At 40.2% G+C, this 17,782-nt stretch overlaps 1 non-coding gene across 1 annotated transcript; it reads left to right on the top strand.

The window, feature by feature from the left end:
* Positions 1 to 17,158: 17,158 nt before the first annotated feature.
* Positions 17,159 to 17,265, top strand: LOC142164423 (small nucleolar RNA R71). The gene has a single exon (XR_012695194.1). It is a non-coding gene; the product is annotated as a small nucleolar RNA R71 (small nucleolar RNA).
* Positions 17,266 to 17,782: the final 517 nt, after the last annotated feature.

Genomic DNA, 17,782 nt, shown 5'->3' with positions numbered 1-17,782 from the left:
CCTGACTTTGCCAAACATTTTTTCAATGAATCGGTAATCAACTGATCGTCTTTATATTCATCTGCAAGGTCACTCAACAAATCAATATGAAAACAAGATGATGGTGACTCATCCTCAGGATATTTCATTATTTTCTGCATATCAAAAATCACTCTTTCCTCATCAACTCGCAAAATAAATTGTCCTTGATGGAAATCAATTATTGCTCTTCCTGTTGCAAGAAATGATCTGCCTAAAATCAATGGTATCTCAGTATTTTCTTCCATTTCAAGTACTATAAAGTCTACTAGGAATATAAATTTATCAATTCTAACGAGGACATTTTCTATTATTCCTTTCGAGTTTTTAGTACTTTGGTCAGCCAATTGAAGAGACACACCAGTGTTCTTCATTTCACCAAGTTCTAATTTTCTGAAAATTAAAAAATGCATTAGATTTGTTGAAGCACTCGAATCACATAATGCTTTTTCAAAATGAGCACCTTCCAAAGTAAAAGAAATTGTAAAGCTGCCTGGATCATCGAGTTTTTGTGGAAGCTTATTTTGAAGTATACTATATTTTTCTGTAAGTTTAACCACTGAAACTTCTTCCAATTTTCTTTTACTTGACAAAATATTTTTAAGAAATTTAGCATATGCCGGCTTTTGTTTCAAAGTATCTGTAAAAGTTATGTTAATGTAAAGCTGCTTTAAAATTTCTAGAAATTTGAGAACTGTTTGTCAAGCTTTTCTCTTTTCAACTTTTGGGGAAAAGGGAGGGGTATAAAGTGAGAATTTGTCATCAATTCATTTTCTTGTACCTTTTTTCATTTATCTTTTCGTTCTTTTAGAAGTTCAGAGTCTCATTTATTCTCACCTTCATTTACTTGTTCCACTTCTTGTGGCTTTTCTTGTCTATCTGCATATGGATCATCAAGAGATTTACTTGACCATAGAGAGGTGGCTTTGAGGTGTTCCTTTAGATTTTTCTCGGTGTTACTAGGTAGATCACCTTTTATTTGTCCATACATGAGGGTTGCTAATTGGCTCATATGGATTTCCAAATTCTTGATTGTTGAATTTTGACTTTCAACTTTCTCGTCTGTAGCCTTAATGAATTTGTACATCATTTCTTCAAGGCTTTGCTGATGAGCTCTTTGGGGATGTTGTTGATATTGCTAAAAATCTTGTTGCCCACTATTTTGATTTTGAAAACCAGGTGGTCCTTGCATGTCATGGCCCGAAGGTGGAAATTTCGGGTCGTGACATATGGTATCAGAGCACTAGGTTACATAGGTCTCACGAGTCACGAGTAAGCTTAGTAGAGTCTGAAGGATCAGTACGGAAATGTCTGTACTTATCTCTCACAGGCTATGAAGTTTAGGAGCAATATCACTTCTTTCTTATTCTGTCGTGCGATTTTATTCTATCATCGATGATTGAACCATTCTACTCGTATTCTCTCACAGATGGTGAGAACACGTAATACCTCTACCGATGGAAAAAAACCAGAACCCCCGGTGGCAAATATGGCCAGGGGTAGAGGTCGTGCTAGAGGCCGAGGTAGAGCTCAGTCCGGAGCTCGAGTAGCTGCACCTATTATAGAACCTCAGGTGGATCTTCGGGAGGAAGTTCCAGTTCAGAATGTACCAGTTGGACCAGTTCAGGTCCCGGAAGGATTCATAGCCACTCCAGTACTTCAAAACGCTTTAATCCGTTTGGTAAGTCTTATGGAGGGCGTGGCTCAGAATGGTACATTTCCAGTGGCACCAGCCGTCTCACAGGCTGGGGGAGGAGCACAAACTCCCACTACTCCCGCTCCAGAGCAAATGGCTCCCCAGAATCAGGCTCCAGCATCCCCGCCAGTTGGGATAGTTCAGCCAGTTGTTACGGCACAGATCGGTGATAGGTCCGCCATGTCTTTTGAGGCCTTATTGAGACTGGATAAGTTTACTAAGCTCTTTCCAGTTCACTACAGTGGTACACCTTTTGAGGACCCACGGGATTATCTTGAACGCTGCCACGGGGTGCTATGGAACATGGGTATAGTTGAGACTAATGGGGTTGATTTTGCTATATTTCAGATGATGGGTTCCGCCAAGAGGTGGTGGAGAGATTATACATTGACCCGACCAGTAGGATCTCCTGCACTTACTTGGGAGCAGTTCTCTTAGCTTTTTCTGGAGAAGTTGCTTCCTATCACACTGAGGGAGAAATTCCGCAAGTAATTCGAGCGTCTACAGCAGGGAAGTATGACTGTTACTCAGTATGAGTCCCACTTTGTGGATTGGGCCCGTCATGATCTCCTTTTACTACCTATAGAGGGAGAGAGAGTGAGGAGGTTTATTGAGGGACTCACTCACCCTATCAGACTTCAGATGGCCAAGGAGACCGGAAGTGAGATTTATTTTCAGGCGGCTGCTAATGTCGCAAGGAGGATCGAGATGGTTCTTGCACAGGAAAGAGGGCAGAGGTCCAATAAGAGGCCTCGTCAGTTCGGTGGTTTCAGTGGTGCCTTGTCTAGAGGCAGGGGTAATTTTGGTAGAGGTCATCCTCCCAGACTGCTTCATTCAGCACTTCATGTATCTCCTGGTGCTTCAGTGAGTCACGGTCCTATTATGCCTTACTCTAGGAAGCCAGTATTCAGTGTATATTCAGTTCCTATCAGTGCACCACTACTCCAGAGTTACTACAGTGGTTATCCAGCCCATCTGGGTCAGCTTCAGCTTCAACATCCACGACATCAGGATGGGTGTTATTAGTGTGAGAACATTGGTCACATCAAGAGGTATTGCCCTAGATTGGCGAGTAACAAATCTCGGCAAGATTCTCGTTCTATCATACCGACACCGGTTGCTTTATCGCCTGCTCAGCCAGCTAGAGGTAGGGGTCAGGCAGCTAGAGGTGGAGGTCATGCTATTAGAGGTGGAGCTCAGGCCATTAAAGGTGGAGGTCAGACCATTAGAGGTGGAGGCCGGCCAGTCAGAGGCCGTCCCAGGGATGCAGTTCAGAGTGGTGTGGCCCAGCCCCGATTTTATGCTTTTCCAGCTAGGCCTGAGGCCGAGTCATCTGATGCTGTGATCATAGGTATTATACCAGTTTTCCATAGAGATGCTTCAGTTTTATTTTATCCAGGATCTACTTATTCCTATGTGTCCTCCTATTTTGCTTCATATTTGGTTGTGCCTTGTGATTCTCTGAGTGTTTCTGTGTGTGTATCTACACTGGTGGGATACTCTGTTGTAGTAGATCATGTCTATCATTCGCGTGTGGTTACTATTGGTAATCTTGAGATTAGTGTGGATCTTCTACTTCTTGATATGGTAGATTTTGATGTCTTCTTGAGTTTGGATTGGCTGTCTCCTAATCATGCTATATTGGACTGTCATGCCAAGATAGTGACCCTAGCTATGTTGGGGTAACCTCAGTTAGAGTGGAAAGGAAACTCCTGGGCGTTCTGCCAGCAGGGTTATTTCTTATATGAAAGCTCGACGTATGGTAGAGAAAGGGTGTCTAGCCTATTTGGCTTATATTCGCGATCCCAGTGCGGATGTCCCTTCTATTGACTCAGTACCAGTTGTTCGTGAATTTTCAGAAGTATTTCCTGCAGATCTGCCGGGGATTCCACCCGACAAAGATATTGACTTCTATATTGATTTGGCTCCGGGCACTCAGCCCATTTCTATTCCACCATTCTATATGGCCCCGCCAGAATTGAAAGAATTGAAAGAGCAGTTACAAGACTTGCTTGATCAAGGATTCATTAGACCCAGTGTCTCGCCCTGGGGTGCACCAACAGTCATTTTCACATCCCAAACAAACTCATCACGTCATATTCAAACCTTCTGGACACATTCTGTAGTCACATCATGCTCATCATATAGCTATTCAATCGCTCATCAAGCCATAAATTCCACTCATAGGGACACTACTGGACATATGAGTCCAAATGTATAAGTTCACACAATTGAAGCTACCGAGCCTAAGTTGTGGTCTAAATCTGGCCTCAAGTCCTCCAGAATGGCCCATCATCAAAACACAGAATACACATCTCAAACATCGTTCATGGAATCACAAGCCGGTGATGCACAGCTGATACCGAGCGCTCACATGCACACACGAAAGCGTGGAAGGAATTCAAAGAGTAATGTTTCAACCTGAATCAATTCCTCATGATAAAGAAAGAAAGATGAAAAATTATCCTAAATTCCCTGTAGCCTCTCGATGATACGTGTGGACATTATCATACCGATCTGCAAGACTCTACTAGACACTTGCTCGTGACTTGTAGAACCTATGAACCTAGAGCTCTAATACTAACTTGTCACGACCCAAAATCCAACTAGTCTTGATGGCACCTAACCTCACCCGCTAGGTAAGCCAAATAACACAATCTGATTCAATTAATACTTAACTGACTATAATACACTCCCCAAGGACTGGTAGTACAAATCATAAACTTCTAATATTAGAATTTACAAAACTGGTATGAAATAAATACATCTTCTGTTCGAAATGTACATAAATAGATTCTTATAAATCAAAGGCTACCATGAACAAGAGGCAGCTATGACCAACACACATGTACATCTTCAAGTCCAGCTCACGTCGATCACAGCAACATCAACATCCAATATCTGCACGCAAGGTGCAGAAGTATAGTATGAGTACAACCGACCCCATGTACTCAATAAGTAACAAACCTAACCTTAGGTTGAAAGTAGCGACGAGATGGAACACAAGTCGGGGTCCAACACCAATAGCCAACAACATTTCCTAACAATATAATTTAAAGTAGCACAAGTAATAATTCAACAATAACATGCTCAACTTAATCATGATTTATGAAAATAGCTTTGTCTTTCAAGTGAATAAGTGAAAACTCAAGTCTTTTACCGAAGTTACCAAAAATTTGAGTAAAATTGAAACAATAATTTTTCCAAAATTCTTTTACCAAACACATAAGACACATAATTCAGGGTTTATACCCTCAGCTCCAAGATTAGAAGAGTTACTTACGTCGAACAAAATCCAATACCGAGCAAGCTGTACAATACTCCAAAAATTCCATTCCGCGCGTATCAACCTCCATACGCCTTCTTAACTCCTCAATTCAAGTCAAACGACTCGTATCTATTCAAACAACATGCAAATTAATCACAACTTACTCTAACGCTTACAATTTAACAATTTACAAAAAATCCCAACTCCGCTCGAAAAATTGACAGTGGGGTCCACGTCTCGGAATCCAAAGAAACTCACAAAATCCGAACACCCGTTCCGATATGAGTCCAACCATACAAAAATTATCAAATTCCGACATCGGATTGACCTTCAAATCTTCATTTTATATTTTTGGAAGATTTTATAAAAATCTGATTTTTCTTCCATAAATTCACGGATTCATGATGTAAATGAATATAGAATTATGAAATATAATCAATATTGGATAATGAACACTTACCCCAATGTTTATCCGTAAAAATCGCCCAAAAATCTCCTAAACCGAGTTCCCCAACTTTGTTTTTTGTTTTTGTCAAAAATGGTTGAAAACCCCCGTTTTATGGGGGTTTTATGTATGTGGCACCACAGGTGGTGTGGGGCGCCCTTTCCAGTACCTCCAGCAGTCCCAGCGCCAGGGATAATGCCCCACGCTACCCTGGGCGCTGACAGCGACATGAAATCGTTCTCGTTACGGAAATGGGCATAACTCTCTCATACAATGTCCGAATTCGATGATTCATTTTGCTATGGCTCTGTAATTTCAATACGGATCTAATACTTCAATAGAAATTGAATTTGGAGCTCATTTGCTTAATGTGATACCACATATTTCTGAAGAAACAATATCGAAACATAGCAAATCAAATCCGATTGACTTCATATTTTGCACACAAGTCATAATACATCATATAAAGGTATTCAAGACTTCAAATAGTAGAAATGAGAGTAATTACTCAAAATGACAAGTCGGGTCATTACATAGATAAACTAAACAAAACTTAGTCAATTAACGAGTTTAAAGTGGGACAAAAGTTGTGATAATATTTTTCTACCTTTAATTTACGTTTACTTTAGTACAAATTATATCAATTACTTGAGAAAAACATGAGCTTGTTTAGTTGTGTGGTTTTAGTCTTGTCTTTGGTAGGGTTAAACTCGTGTTATTTTTACATCATGCCCTTTTACAATTTTGAATTTAAGAAAATGACCTTTTTAGATCTCTTATGTGTAAAAGATAAATCTCTTACGTGTAAAAGTAAATCTCTCATATGTCAAAAAATAGGTAGGCTCATAAAACTAAAAATAAATTTGTAAAGAGCCAAAAAACTAATTGACCCGGTTAAACTCATTGCTCTTATTTGGAAACATTTAAGATTATTTGTATAAGAAAAGTCATCTGATATGGGGACCATTAATGTTCTTACTTTGTGATCGATAATAAGTATGAATTCAACCTAAAAAAGTATTTCTATTATTTTATTTTATGTGAAGGTATTTGACTCAACACAAAATCTAAAAAATTAAAGGAGAATTTTGACGTAAGTCAAAAAATGCAAAGTACTAAAATTATCCTTTTAAATAGGTGATGATGATCAAAGTTTAAGGAAAATTATCTTTCCTTGTGGCATCATTAAGTCGTCTGCAATCAATACAGACTCTCCATCCTGTGACTGTTCTGGTAGGTATGAGTTCGTTATCTTCATTTTTATTACTATCATACCTCCTTTGTTTGGTACTACCTGCACCGGACTTACCCAAGGGCTATCAGATGTCGGATAGATGACATTTTGCCGCTAGAAATTTTAGTACTTCTTTCTTGATGACTTCGTGCATTGTTGGGTTCAGTCTCCTTTGGGGTTGGACTATTTGCTTATAATTATCCTCCACAAGGATCCTACGCGTGCAAATAGCTGGACTGATTCCCTTGATGTCAGCTATAGTCCACCATAAGGCTCGTTTGTGTCCTCTTAAAACTCCAATTAGTTTTATTTCCCATTTTGCAGTCAAAGAAGATGAAATAATTACTGAAAATAATTTAGGTTCAAGAAAAATATATTTCAAATGAGAAGGAAGAGTTTTGAGTTCAATTTTTTGTTGAGCTTCTTCTAGTGAGATTTTCTCATTTTCTGAATCCTTTTCCAGCATTTTGACTTCTTTTCTAATTGTGGTGTCATCATCACTTGTGGTACCTGACTTTGCCAAACATCTTTTCAATGAATCGGTAATCAACTGATCGTCTTTATATTCATCGGCAAGGTCACTCAACAAATCAATATGAAAACAAGATGATGGTGACTCATCCTTAGGATATTTCATTATTTTCTGCATATCAAAAATCACTCTTTCCTCATCAACACGCAAAATAAATTGTCCTTGATGGACATCAATTATTGCTCTTCCTGTTGCAAGAAATGATCTGCCTAAAATCAATGGTATCTCAGTATTTTCTTCCATTTCAAGTACTATAAAGTCTACTAGGAATATAAATTTATCAATTCTAACGAGGACATTTTCTATTATTCCTTTCGAGTTTTTAGTACTTTGGTCAGCCAATTGAAGAGACACACCAGTGTTCTTCATTTCACCAAGTTCTAATTTTCTGAAAATTGAAAAATGCATTAGATTTGTTGAAGCACTCGAATAACATAATGCTTTTTCAAAATGAGCACCTCCCAAAGTAAAAGAAATTGTAAAGCTGCCTGGATCACCGAGTTTTTGTGGAAGCTCATTTTGAAGTATACTATATTTTTCTGTAAGTTTAACCACTGAAACTTCTTCCAATTTTCTTTTACTTGACAAAATATTTTTAAGAAATTTAGCATATGCCGGCTTTTGTTTCAAAGTATCTGTAAAAGGTATGTTAATGTAAAGCTGCTTTAAAATTTCTAGAAATTTGAGAGGGGTATAAAGTGAGAATTTGTCATCAATTCATTTTCTTGTATCTTTTTTCATTTATCTTTTCGTTCTTTTAGAAGTTCAGAGTCTCATTTATTCTCACCTTCATTTACTTGTTCCACTTCTTGTGGCTTTTCTTGTCTATCTACATATGGATCATCAAGAGATTAACTTGACCATAGAGAGGTGGCTTTGAGGTGTTCCTTTAGATTTTTCTCGGTGTCACTAGGTAGATCACCTTTTATTTGTCCATACATGAGGGTTGCTAATTGGCTCATATGGATTTCCAAATTCTTGATTGTTGAATTTTGACTTTCAACTTTCTCGTCTGTAGCCTTAATGAATTTGTACATCATTTCTTCAAGGCTTTGCTGATGAGCTCTTTGGGGATGTTGTTGATATTGCTAAAAATCTTGTTGCCCACTATTTTGATTTTGAAAACCAGGTGGTCTTTGCATGTCATGGCCCGAAGGTGAAAATTTCGGGTCGTGACATATGGTATCAGAGCACTAGGTTACATAGGTCTCACAAGTCACGAGCAAGCTTAGTAGAGTCTGAAGGATCGGTACGGAAATGTCTGTACTTATCTCTCACAGGCTATGAAGTTTAGGAGCAATATCACTTCTTTCTTATTCTGTCATGCGATTTTATTCTATCATCGATGATTGAACCATTCTACTCGTATTCTCTCGCAGATGGTGAGAACACATAATACCTCTACCGATGGAAAAAAACCAGAACCCCCGGTGGCAACTATGGCCAGGGGTAGAGGTCGTGCTAGAGGCCGAGGTAGAGCTCGGTCCGGAGCTCGAGTAGCTGCACCTATTATAGAACCTCAGGTGGATCTTCAGGAGGAAGTTCCAGTTTAGAATGTACCAGTTGGACCAGTTCAGGTCCCGGAAGGATTCATAGCCACTCCAGTACTTCAAAACGCTTTAATCCGTTTGGTAAGTCTTATGGAGGGCGTGGTTCAGAATGGTACATTTCTAGTGGCACCAGCTGTCTCACAGGCTGGGGGAGGAGCACAAACTCCCACTACTCCCGCTCCAGAGCAAATGGCTCCCCAGAATTAGGCTCCAGCATCCCCGCCAGTTGGGATAGTTCAGCCAGTTGTTACGGCACAGATCGGTGATAGGTCCGCCATGTCCTTTGAGGCCTTATTGAGACTGGATAAGTTTACTAAGCTCTTTCCAGTTTACTTCAGTGGTACACCTTTTGAGGACCCACGGGATTATCTTGAATGCTGCCACGGGGTGCTGTGGAACATGGGTATAGTTGAGACCAATGGGGTTGATTTTGCTGTATTTCAGATGATGGGTTCCGCCAAGAGGTGGTGGAGAGATTATACATTGACCCGACCAGTAGGATCTCCTGCACTTACTTGGGAGCAGTTCTCTCAGCTTTTTCTGGAGAAGTTCCTTCCTATCACACTGAGGGAGGAATTCCGCAAGTAATTTGAGCGTCTACAGCAGGGAAGTATGACTGTTACTCAGTATGAGTCCCACTTTGTGGATTGGGCCCGTCATGATCTCCTTTTACTACCTATAGAGGGAGAGAGAGTGAGGAGGTTTATTGAGGGACTCACTCACCCTATCAGACTTCAGATGGCCAAGGAGACCGGAAGTGAGATTTATTTTCAGGCGGCTGCTAATGTCGCAAGGAGGATCGAGATGGTTCTTGCACAGGAAAGAGGGCAGAGGTCCGATAAGAGGCCTCGTCAGTTCGGTGGTTTCAGTGGTGCCTTGTCTAGAGGCAGGGGTAATTTTGGTAGAGGTCATCCTCCCAGACTGCTTCATTCAGCACTTCATGTATCTCCTGGTGCTTCAGTGAGTCACGGTCCTATTATGCCTTACTCTAGGAAGCCAGTATTCAGTGTATATTCAGTTCCTATCAGTGCACCACTACTCCAGACTTACTACAGTGGTTATCCAGCCCATCTGGGTCAGCTTCAGCTTCAACATCCACGACATCAGGATGGGTGTTATGAGTGTGAGAACATTGGTCACATCAAGAGGTATTGCCCTAGATTGGCGAGTAACAGATCTCGACAAGATTCTCGTTCTATCACACCGACACCGGTTGTTTTATCGCCTACTCAGCCAGCTGGAGGTAGGGGTCAGGCAGCTAGAGGTGGAGGTCAAGCTATTAGAGGTGGAGCTCAGGCCATTAGAGGTTGAGGTCAGACCATTAGAGGTGGAGGCCAGCCAGTCAGAGGCCGTCCCAAGGATGCAGTTTAGAGTGGTGTGGCCCAGCCCCGATTTTATGCTTTTCCAGCTAGGCCTGAGGCCGAGTCATCTGATGCTGTGATCATAGGTATTATACCAGTTTTCCATAGAGATGCTTCAGTTTTATTTTATCCAGGATCTACTTATTCCTATGTGTCCTCCTATTTTGCTTCATATTTGGTTGTGCCTTGTGATTCTCTGAGTGTTTCTGTGTGTGTATCTACACTGGTGGGATATTTTGTTGTAGTAGATCATGTCTATCATTCGTGTGTGGTTACTATTGGTAATCTTGAGATTAGTGTAGATCTTCTACTTCTTGATATGGTAGATTTTGATGTCTTCTTGAGTTTGGATTGGCTGTCTCCTAATCATGCTATATTGGACTGTCATGCCAAGATAGTGACCCTAGCTATGTCGGGGTAACCTCAGTTAGAGTGGAAAGGAACTCCTGGGCGTTCTGCCAGCAGGGTTATTTCTTATATGAAAGCTCGACGTATGGTAGAGAAAGGGTGTCTAGCCTATTTGGCTTATATTCGCGATCCCAGTGCGGATGTCCCTTCTATTGACTCAGTACCAGTTGTTCGTGAATTTTCAGAAGTATTTCCTGCAGATCTGCCGGGGATGCCACCCGACAAAGATATTGACTTCTATATTGATTTGGCTCCGGGCACTCAGCCCATTTCTATTCTACCATTCTGTATGGCCCCGCCAGAATTGAAAGAATTAAAAGAGCAGTTACAAGACTTGCTTGATCAAGGATTCATTAGACCCAGTGTCTCGCCCTGGGGTGTACCAGTATTATTTGTAAAGAAGAAAAATGGTTCTATGCGGATGTGTATAGACTATCGGCAGTTGAATAAGGCCACTATCAAAAACAAATATCCGCTTCCAAGAATTGATGACTTATTTGATCAGATTCAGGGTGTCAAGGTTTTTTCGAAGATTGATTTGAGATCTGGTTGGTTACCATCAGTTGAAGATTAGGGCACTTGATTTCCCTAACACTGCTTTTCGGACTCGGTATGGGCATTACGAGTTCCTAGTGATGTCATTTGGGTTGACAAATGCTCCAGCAACATTTATGGATTTGATGAATCGGGTGTTCAAGCCTTATTTTGATTCTTTTGTTGTTGTATTCATTGATGATATCTTGATTTACTCCAGTAGTCGAGAGGATCATGAGCAACATCTTCGAAGTGTGCTTCACACCTTGAAGAATAATCAGTTATATGCCAAGTTTTCAAAATGTGAGTTTTGGTTAGACTCAGTTGCCTTTTTGGGGCATGTTGTATCGGTAGAAGGCATAAAGGTGGATCCTAAGAAGATTGAGGTTGTTCAGATTTGGCCTAGACCTACTTCAGTTACAGAGATCCGGAGTTTCCTGGGTTTAGCAGGTTATTATCATCGGTTCGTGGAAGGGTTTTCATCTATAGCAAGCCCATTGACCAAACTAACCCAAAAGGGTGTCCCATTCAGATGGTCAGATGAATGTGAGTTGAGCTTTCGGAAGCTCAAGACCGCTTTGACTACGACGCCAGTGTTGGTATTACCCACAGGTTCAGGATTGTATACGGTATATTGTGACGCATCTCACATTAGGCTTGGTGCAGTATTAATGCAAGATAGCAAGGTAATTGCATATGTGTCGTGACAGTTGAAAGTTCACGAGAAGAATTATCCTGTTCATGACTTAGAATTGGCAGCCATTGTTCATGCGCTGAAGATTTGGAGGCATTACCTCTATGGTGTCTCATGTGAGGTATTTACTGATCATCGTAGCCTCCAGTATCTGTTTAAACAAAAGGATCTTAATTTGAGGTAAAGAAGATGGATGGAGTTGTTGAAAGACTATGATATCACTATTTTGTATCACCCCGCTAAAGGCCAATGTGGTGGCCGATGCCTTGAGTAGAAAGACTGTGAGTATGGACAGTCTTGCGTATATTCCGGTTGGTAAGAGGCCATTAGCTACAGATGTTCAGACTTTGGCTAATCAGTTCGTGAGGTTAGATGTTTCAGAACCCAGTCGGATTCTAGATTGCAGAGTCGCTCGGTTTTCTTTATATGAGCGCATCAGAGAGAGGCAGTATGATGATCCTCACTTACTTGTACTTAAGGACACGGTGTGGCACGGTGATGCCAAACAGGTTGCTGTGGGGGAAGATGGGGTTCTGCGAATGCAGGATCGTATTTGTGTGCCTAATGTGGATGGGCTTCGTGAATTAATTCTTGAAGAAGCACACAGTTCCAGGTATTCTATTCATCCAAGTACCGCAAAAATGTATCAAAATTTGTGGAAACATTATTGGTGGAGGAGAATGAAAAAAGATATAGTTGCATATGTATCTCGGTGTCTAAATTGTTAGCAAGTTAAGTACGAGCATCAGAGACCTGGTGGTTTGCTTCAGAAGTTAGAAATTCCTGAGTGGAAGTGGGAGCGCATCACTATGGATTTTGTTGTTGGGCTCCCACGGACTCAGAGAAAATTTGACGCAGTTTGGGTCATTATGGACAGGTTGACCAAGTCAGCCCATTTCATTCCAGTGGCAGTTACCTATTCTTCAGAAAGGTTAGCTGAAATTTACATTCGTGAGATTGTCCGCCTTCACGGGGTGCCCATGTCTATTACTTCAGATCAAGGTTCGCAGTTTACCTCACATTTCTGGAGGGCTGTACAGCATGAGTTAGGCACACGGGTGGAGTAGAGTACAACATTTCATCCACAGACAGACGGACAGTCAGAGCGCACTATTCAGATATTGGAAGATATGCTTTGCGCTTGTGTTATAGACTTTGGAGGTTCTTGGAATCATTCCTTCCACTTGCGGAGTTTGCTTATAATAATAGCTACCAGTCGAGCATTCAGATGGCTCCATATGAGGCATTGTATGGAAGGCAATGTCGATCACCAGTTGGTTGGTTTGAACCAAGAGAGGCTCGGTTGTTGGGTACCGATTTGGTACAGGATGCCTTGGATAAGGTCAAGATTATTCAGGATCGACTTCGCACAGCTCAGTCTAGGCAAAAGAGTTATGCCGACCGTAAAGTTCGTGATATTGCATTCATGGTTGGAGAAAGAATATTGCTCCGGGTTTCACCGATGAAAGGTGTAATGAGGTTCGGAAAGAAGGGCAAGTTGAGCCCTATAGGCTTGCATTACCACCTAGTTTATCAGCGATTCATCTGGTGTTCCATTTGTCTATGCTCCGAAAATATCATGGTGATCCGTCCCGTGTGTTAGATTTCAACTCAGTCCAATTGGACAAAGATTTGACTTACGAGGAAGAGCCGGTGGCTATTCTAGCCCGGCAGGTCCGACCGTTGAGGTCTAAGAGTTATCCTTCAGTTCGGGTGCAATAGAGAGGTCAACCGGTAGAGGCATCTACCTGGGAGTCTGAGTCGGACATGCAGAGTAAATATCCACGCCTTTTCTCCAGCTCAGGTATTTTTTCTAACTCCGTTCGAGGACGAACGTTTGTTTTAGAGGTGGAGAATGTGATGACCCAAAATATCATATTTAAATTAAATAAGAAATTCTGTGTTCTAAGACCTCAAAAAACACTATTTATCATTACTCGACTTGCGTGAGCAATCCGTAAAAATTTTCGGAAAGTTTTCATGTGAAAAATGAATTAAAATGTGAAATAGAGTTTTAAATCTCAATTGAGTTGACTTTAGTCAATATTTTTAGAAAATAGACCTAGATCAGTGTTTTGACAATTCCGGTAGGTCCGTATCGTGATTTGGGACTTGGGTGTATGCCCGGAATCGAATTCCGAGGTCCCTAGCCCGAGATATGGAATTTTGATGAAAAATTTAAAGCTTGAAAGCTTAATGATTTTTAGGAAATTACTGATATTGGATTTATTGACCTCGGGTCCGTATTTTGGTTCCGAAGCCCGGTGTAGGTCCACTATAATATTTATGACTTGTCTTCCGAATTTGGTGAGAATCGGAGTGGATTTGACGTGATTCAGACGTCCGGTTGTAAAAATATAAGTTGTAAAATTTTCTTGAAAACTTCCTTTGAGTTGGTGTCCGATTCGTAGTTCTAGGTGTGATTTTGGCGATTTGATCAAGCGAGCAAGTTCATATGATGTTTTAGCACTTGGGTGCATGTTTGGTTTGGAGCCCCGAGGGCTCGGGTTGATTTCGGGTGGTTAACGGATCATTGTTGGACTTAAGAAAACTGCAGAAATCTGCTTCTGGTTTCCTTCTTCGCGTTCGCGAGGGGAGTCTCGCGTTCAGGAAGAGGAAATTTGGACTGACACTTTTGTGCTTCGCGTTCGCGACTGAGGGAACGCGTTCACGAATAGTCGAGGTGCAAAGCGTCGCATTCGCGATCGAATCCCCGCGTTCTCGAAGGGAAAGGGGCAGGCCAGGGAAATGGCATTCGCGTTCGGGAAGGGGCAGCTCGTGTTCGCGAAGGCCAAGCCAGGGAAGCTTCGCGTTCGCGAAGTAGCCCTCGCATTCGCGAAGAGTAAAATTGATCAGCAGGAATTTGTGCTTCGTGAACGCGAGGCACTGACCGCGTTCGCGAAGGTTAAAAGTTCTAGAAGCAGAACTTAAGTTCTGGAAAATGGGATTCGCCCCATTTTCAACCCTTTTCATTTTTGAGCTCGGGTAAGACGAGTTTTGGGCGATTTTCACGGAAAAATATTGGGGTAAGTGTTCCTTATCCTATATTGATTATATTTCATGATTTCATACTCATTTTCATCATGAATCCTTGAAAATTTGGAAGAAAAATCATATTTTTATAAAATCTTCCAAAAACGAAAAATTAAGATTTGAAGGTCCATTTGATATCGGAATTGGACAAATTTTGTATGGTTGAACTCGTATCTGAATGGGTGTTCGGATTTTGTGAGTTTTTTTAGAATTTGAGATGTGGGTCCCACTGCCAAATATTTTAATGAATTTCGGATTTTTATCCGAAAAATTTGTAAATTCATATGGAATTAATTCCTATGATTCGTATTGAATATATCGAATTGTTTGTGAATATATTTGAAGCTTTCGGAGGCAAATTTTAAAGGAAAAGTTGTGGTTGAATAATTGATTAGAATTCGCAAAGCGAGGTAAGTGTCGGGGTTAACCTTGACTTGAGGGAATAGAACCCTTAAATTATTTGTTATGAGAATTGCATGTGAACGACGCATAGGCGAGGTGACGAGTGTCTATACGTCATCAAATTAATTGTTTACCTGCTTACTTGAAAAAAAATCATAAATTAATTATTATAATAATAATTTCTCTCTTATTCTTTGTCAAATATTAATTCTTGAATTCCTGCATTAATTGTTACATGCTATTTGAATTATATGTTTTAATTATTATTTGACATTTAGCATATTAAATATTAAACTGCCTATTTTTTCCATAATTTCTATAATAAATTGCTATTTGTCATTGTTTGTTTTATAATTAAATCATAATTGTTGTATGCTAGTTGTCTTTTGATTTTATATTAATTGTTGCGTTTATTGGGGAATTGCTTCTATAAGAATTGATTGAAATGGAAATATGGGAGGATCGGGTTGCACGCCGCAACAGACTTGTTAAAAAGTTAATATTGGAGGATCGGTTGCACGCTGCAACAGACTTATTAAAAAGTTAATATTGGAGGATCGGGTTGCACGCCGCAACAGACTTGTTAAAAAGTTAATATTGGATAATCGGGTTGCACGCCACAACAGACTTATTAAAAAGTTAATATTGGGGGATCGGATTGCACGCCGCAATAGACTTAATGAAAAGTCAATATTGGGGGATCAGATTGCACGCCGCAACAGACTTATTTAAAAGTCTATAAATATACTTTATTGAAATAAATATATGACAGACTTGATTAAAATAAATATATTAGAGGAGCGAGTTGCACGCTGCAACAGAACCGAAAGTGAATATATTGTGAGAGCGGGTTGCATGCTGCAACCGAATTGGTTGAAATGATAATGGATTATGACTGCTGAGTTGGTTTCAATTATTATAATTGAGTTACCTGATTTATTTCTATTATTTATTGTTATTATTAATATTGCGTACAGGTTAATGTAAGTGAACCGCCTTAGCCTCGTCACTACTTCGTCGAGGTTAGGCTCAGCACTTACCAGTACATGGGGTCGGTTGTACTGATACTATACTATGCACTTTTTGTGCAGATTTTGGAGTTGGTCCCAGTGACGTACCATAGACTTGCTCGGATTGCAGCTACCAGAGGAGACTTGAGGTATAACTGCATGACGTCCGCATTTCTGAAGTCCCCGTCTATTGTACTTTAGCTATATGTTTATTTCCAGACAACTTTATTTTTATTCAGACCTTTATTTGTATTTATTCTAGAAGTTCGTGTACTTGTGACACCAATTCTGGGATAGTATTTAGACACCGTTGTTTTTATGAATTATTTCAAAATTGCTTCCGCATTTGCTTCCTTGTTATTAATAAATTTAAAATTATTTTAAAAATAAATAATATTATTCAAATGTTGGCTTGCCTAGCAAGTGAAATGTTAGGTGTCATCACAGTCCGAAGGTGGGAATTTTGAGTCGTGACATTGCACCTGCTGCTTTTGATTAAAAAATCTTTGAGGATTTTCAGCACCATTTGGGTTACTCCATTGGAATCCCGGTTGTTTTTGTGCCATGGGACTACTGAATGGGTAATGGGTTCTATAACCAATAACATTTACTTGTTCTTCATTTTGCGATAAAGCTTGGCACTCATAATTGGGATGATTACCTCCACAAACGTCATAATTATAATGTTGAGATTGAGTATTTATCTGAAAGGCCTCAACTTTTTGTGTCAGAGTTGTAATTTGTTGTGCTAATAAATTTCAAGCTTCAACTTGATTGACTCCTGCTACTTTTTTAACAATCATTCTGTCAGAGGGCCATTGAACAACATTTTCTGAAATGTTATTGAGCAATTACATGGCTTCTGCAATGGTTTTGCTCATTATGGATGGATCCTCCTGATGCTGCATCAATAACATTTCTAGCAGAGGGTTTAAGACCATGATAAAAAATATATAAGATATCAGGATCTTGGATACCACGGTGTGGGCATTTTCTTAACATTGCTTTTAATCGTTCCCATGCTTGGTATACAGATTCAGAATCTGTCTGTATAAAATTATTGATTTCTTGCTTCACTTTAAATGTTTTTGCAGATGAAAAATACTTATTAAGAAATTTCTGAGTCATTTTGTCCCATTTAGTGATTGAACCTCTTGGCAGACTTCACAACTATATTTTTGCTTCACCTTTTAATGAAAAAGGAAAAAGTCGCAACCTGATAGCGTCTGTTGTGACTCCATTATACCTGCAAGTTTTAACTAATTCATGAAAATCAATTAGATGGGTGTGAGGATCTTCACTCGCATCACCAGTAAACTGACATGACTGTTGAATGGTTTGAATCAAGCCTGTGCGAATTTCAAAGTTGTTTGCTGCAATTGGTGGTCTCCTCGCACTTGATTTTCCTTCAAAACGATCTGGCCTTGCATAATCTCTGAGTATTCTCGGTAGACCAGCAGGTTCTCCTCCCATGAATTGGGATGAGTTCACACGCCTCTTCCTGGACAAATATATTCCACCCTCTTAGAGGGAAGAGTTGCGATTTCAGTTCGAGCAGCTCTAGTAGGGCCAGATGTCGGTGACCGACTATGAGGAA

This window comes from Nicotiana tabacum, chromosome 9 (assembly GCF_000715075.1).
Source record: "Nicotiana tabacum cultivar K326 chromosome 9, ASM71507v2, whole genome shotgun sequence".
In the NCBI taxonomy this organism is placed as follows: Eukaryota; Viridiplantae; Streptophyta; class Magnoliopsida; order Solanales; family Solanaceae; genus Nicotiana; species Nicotiana tabacum.
This window is presented reverse-complemented; position numbering and strand designations above follow the sequence as displayed.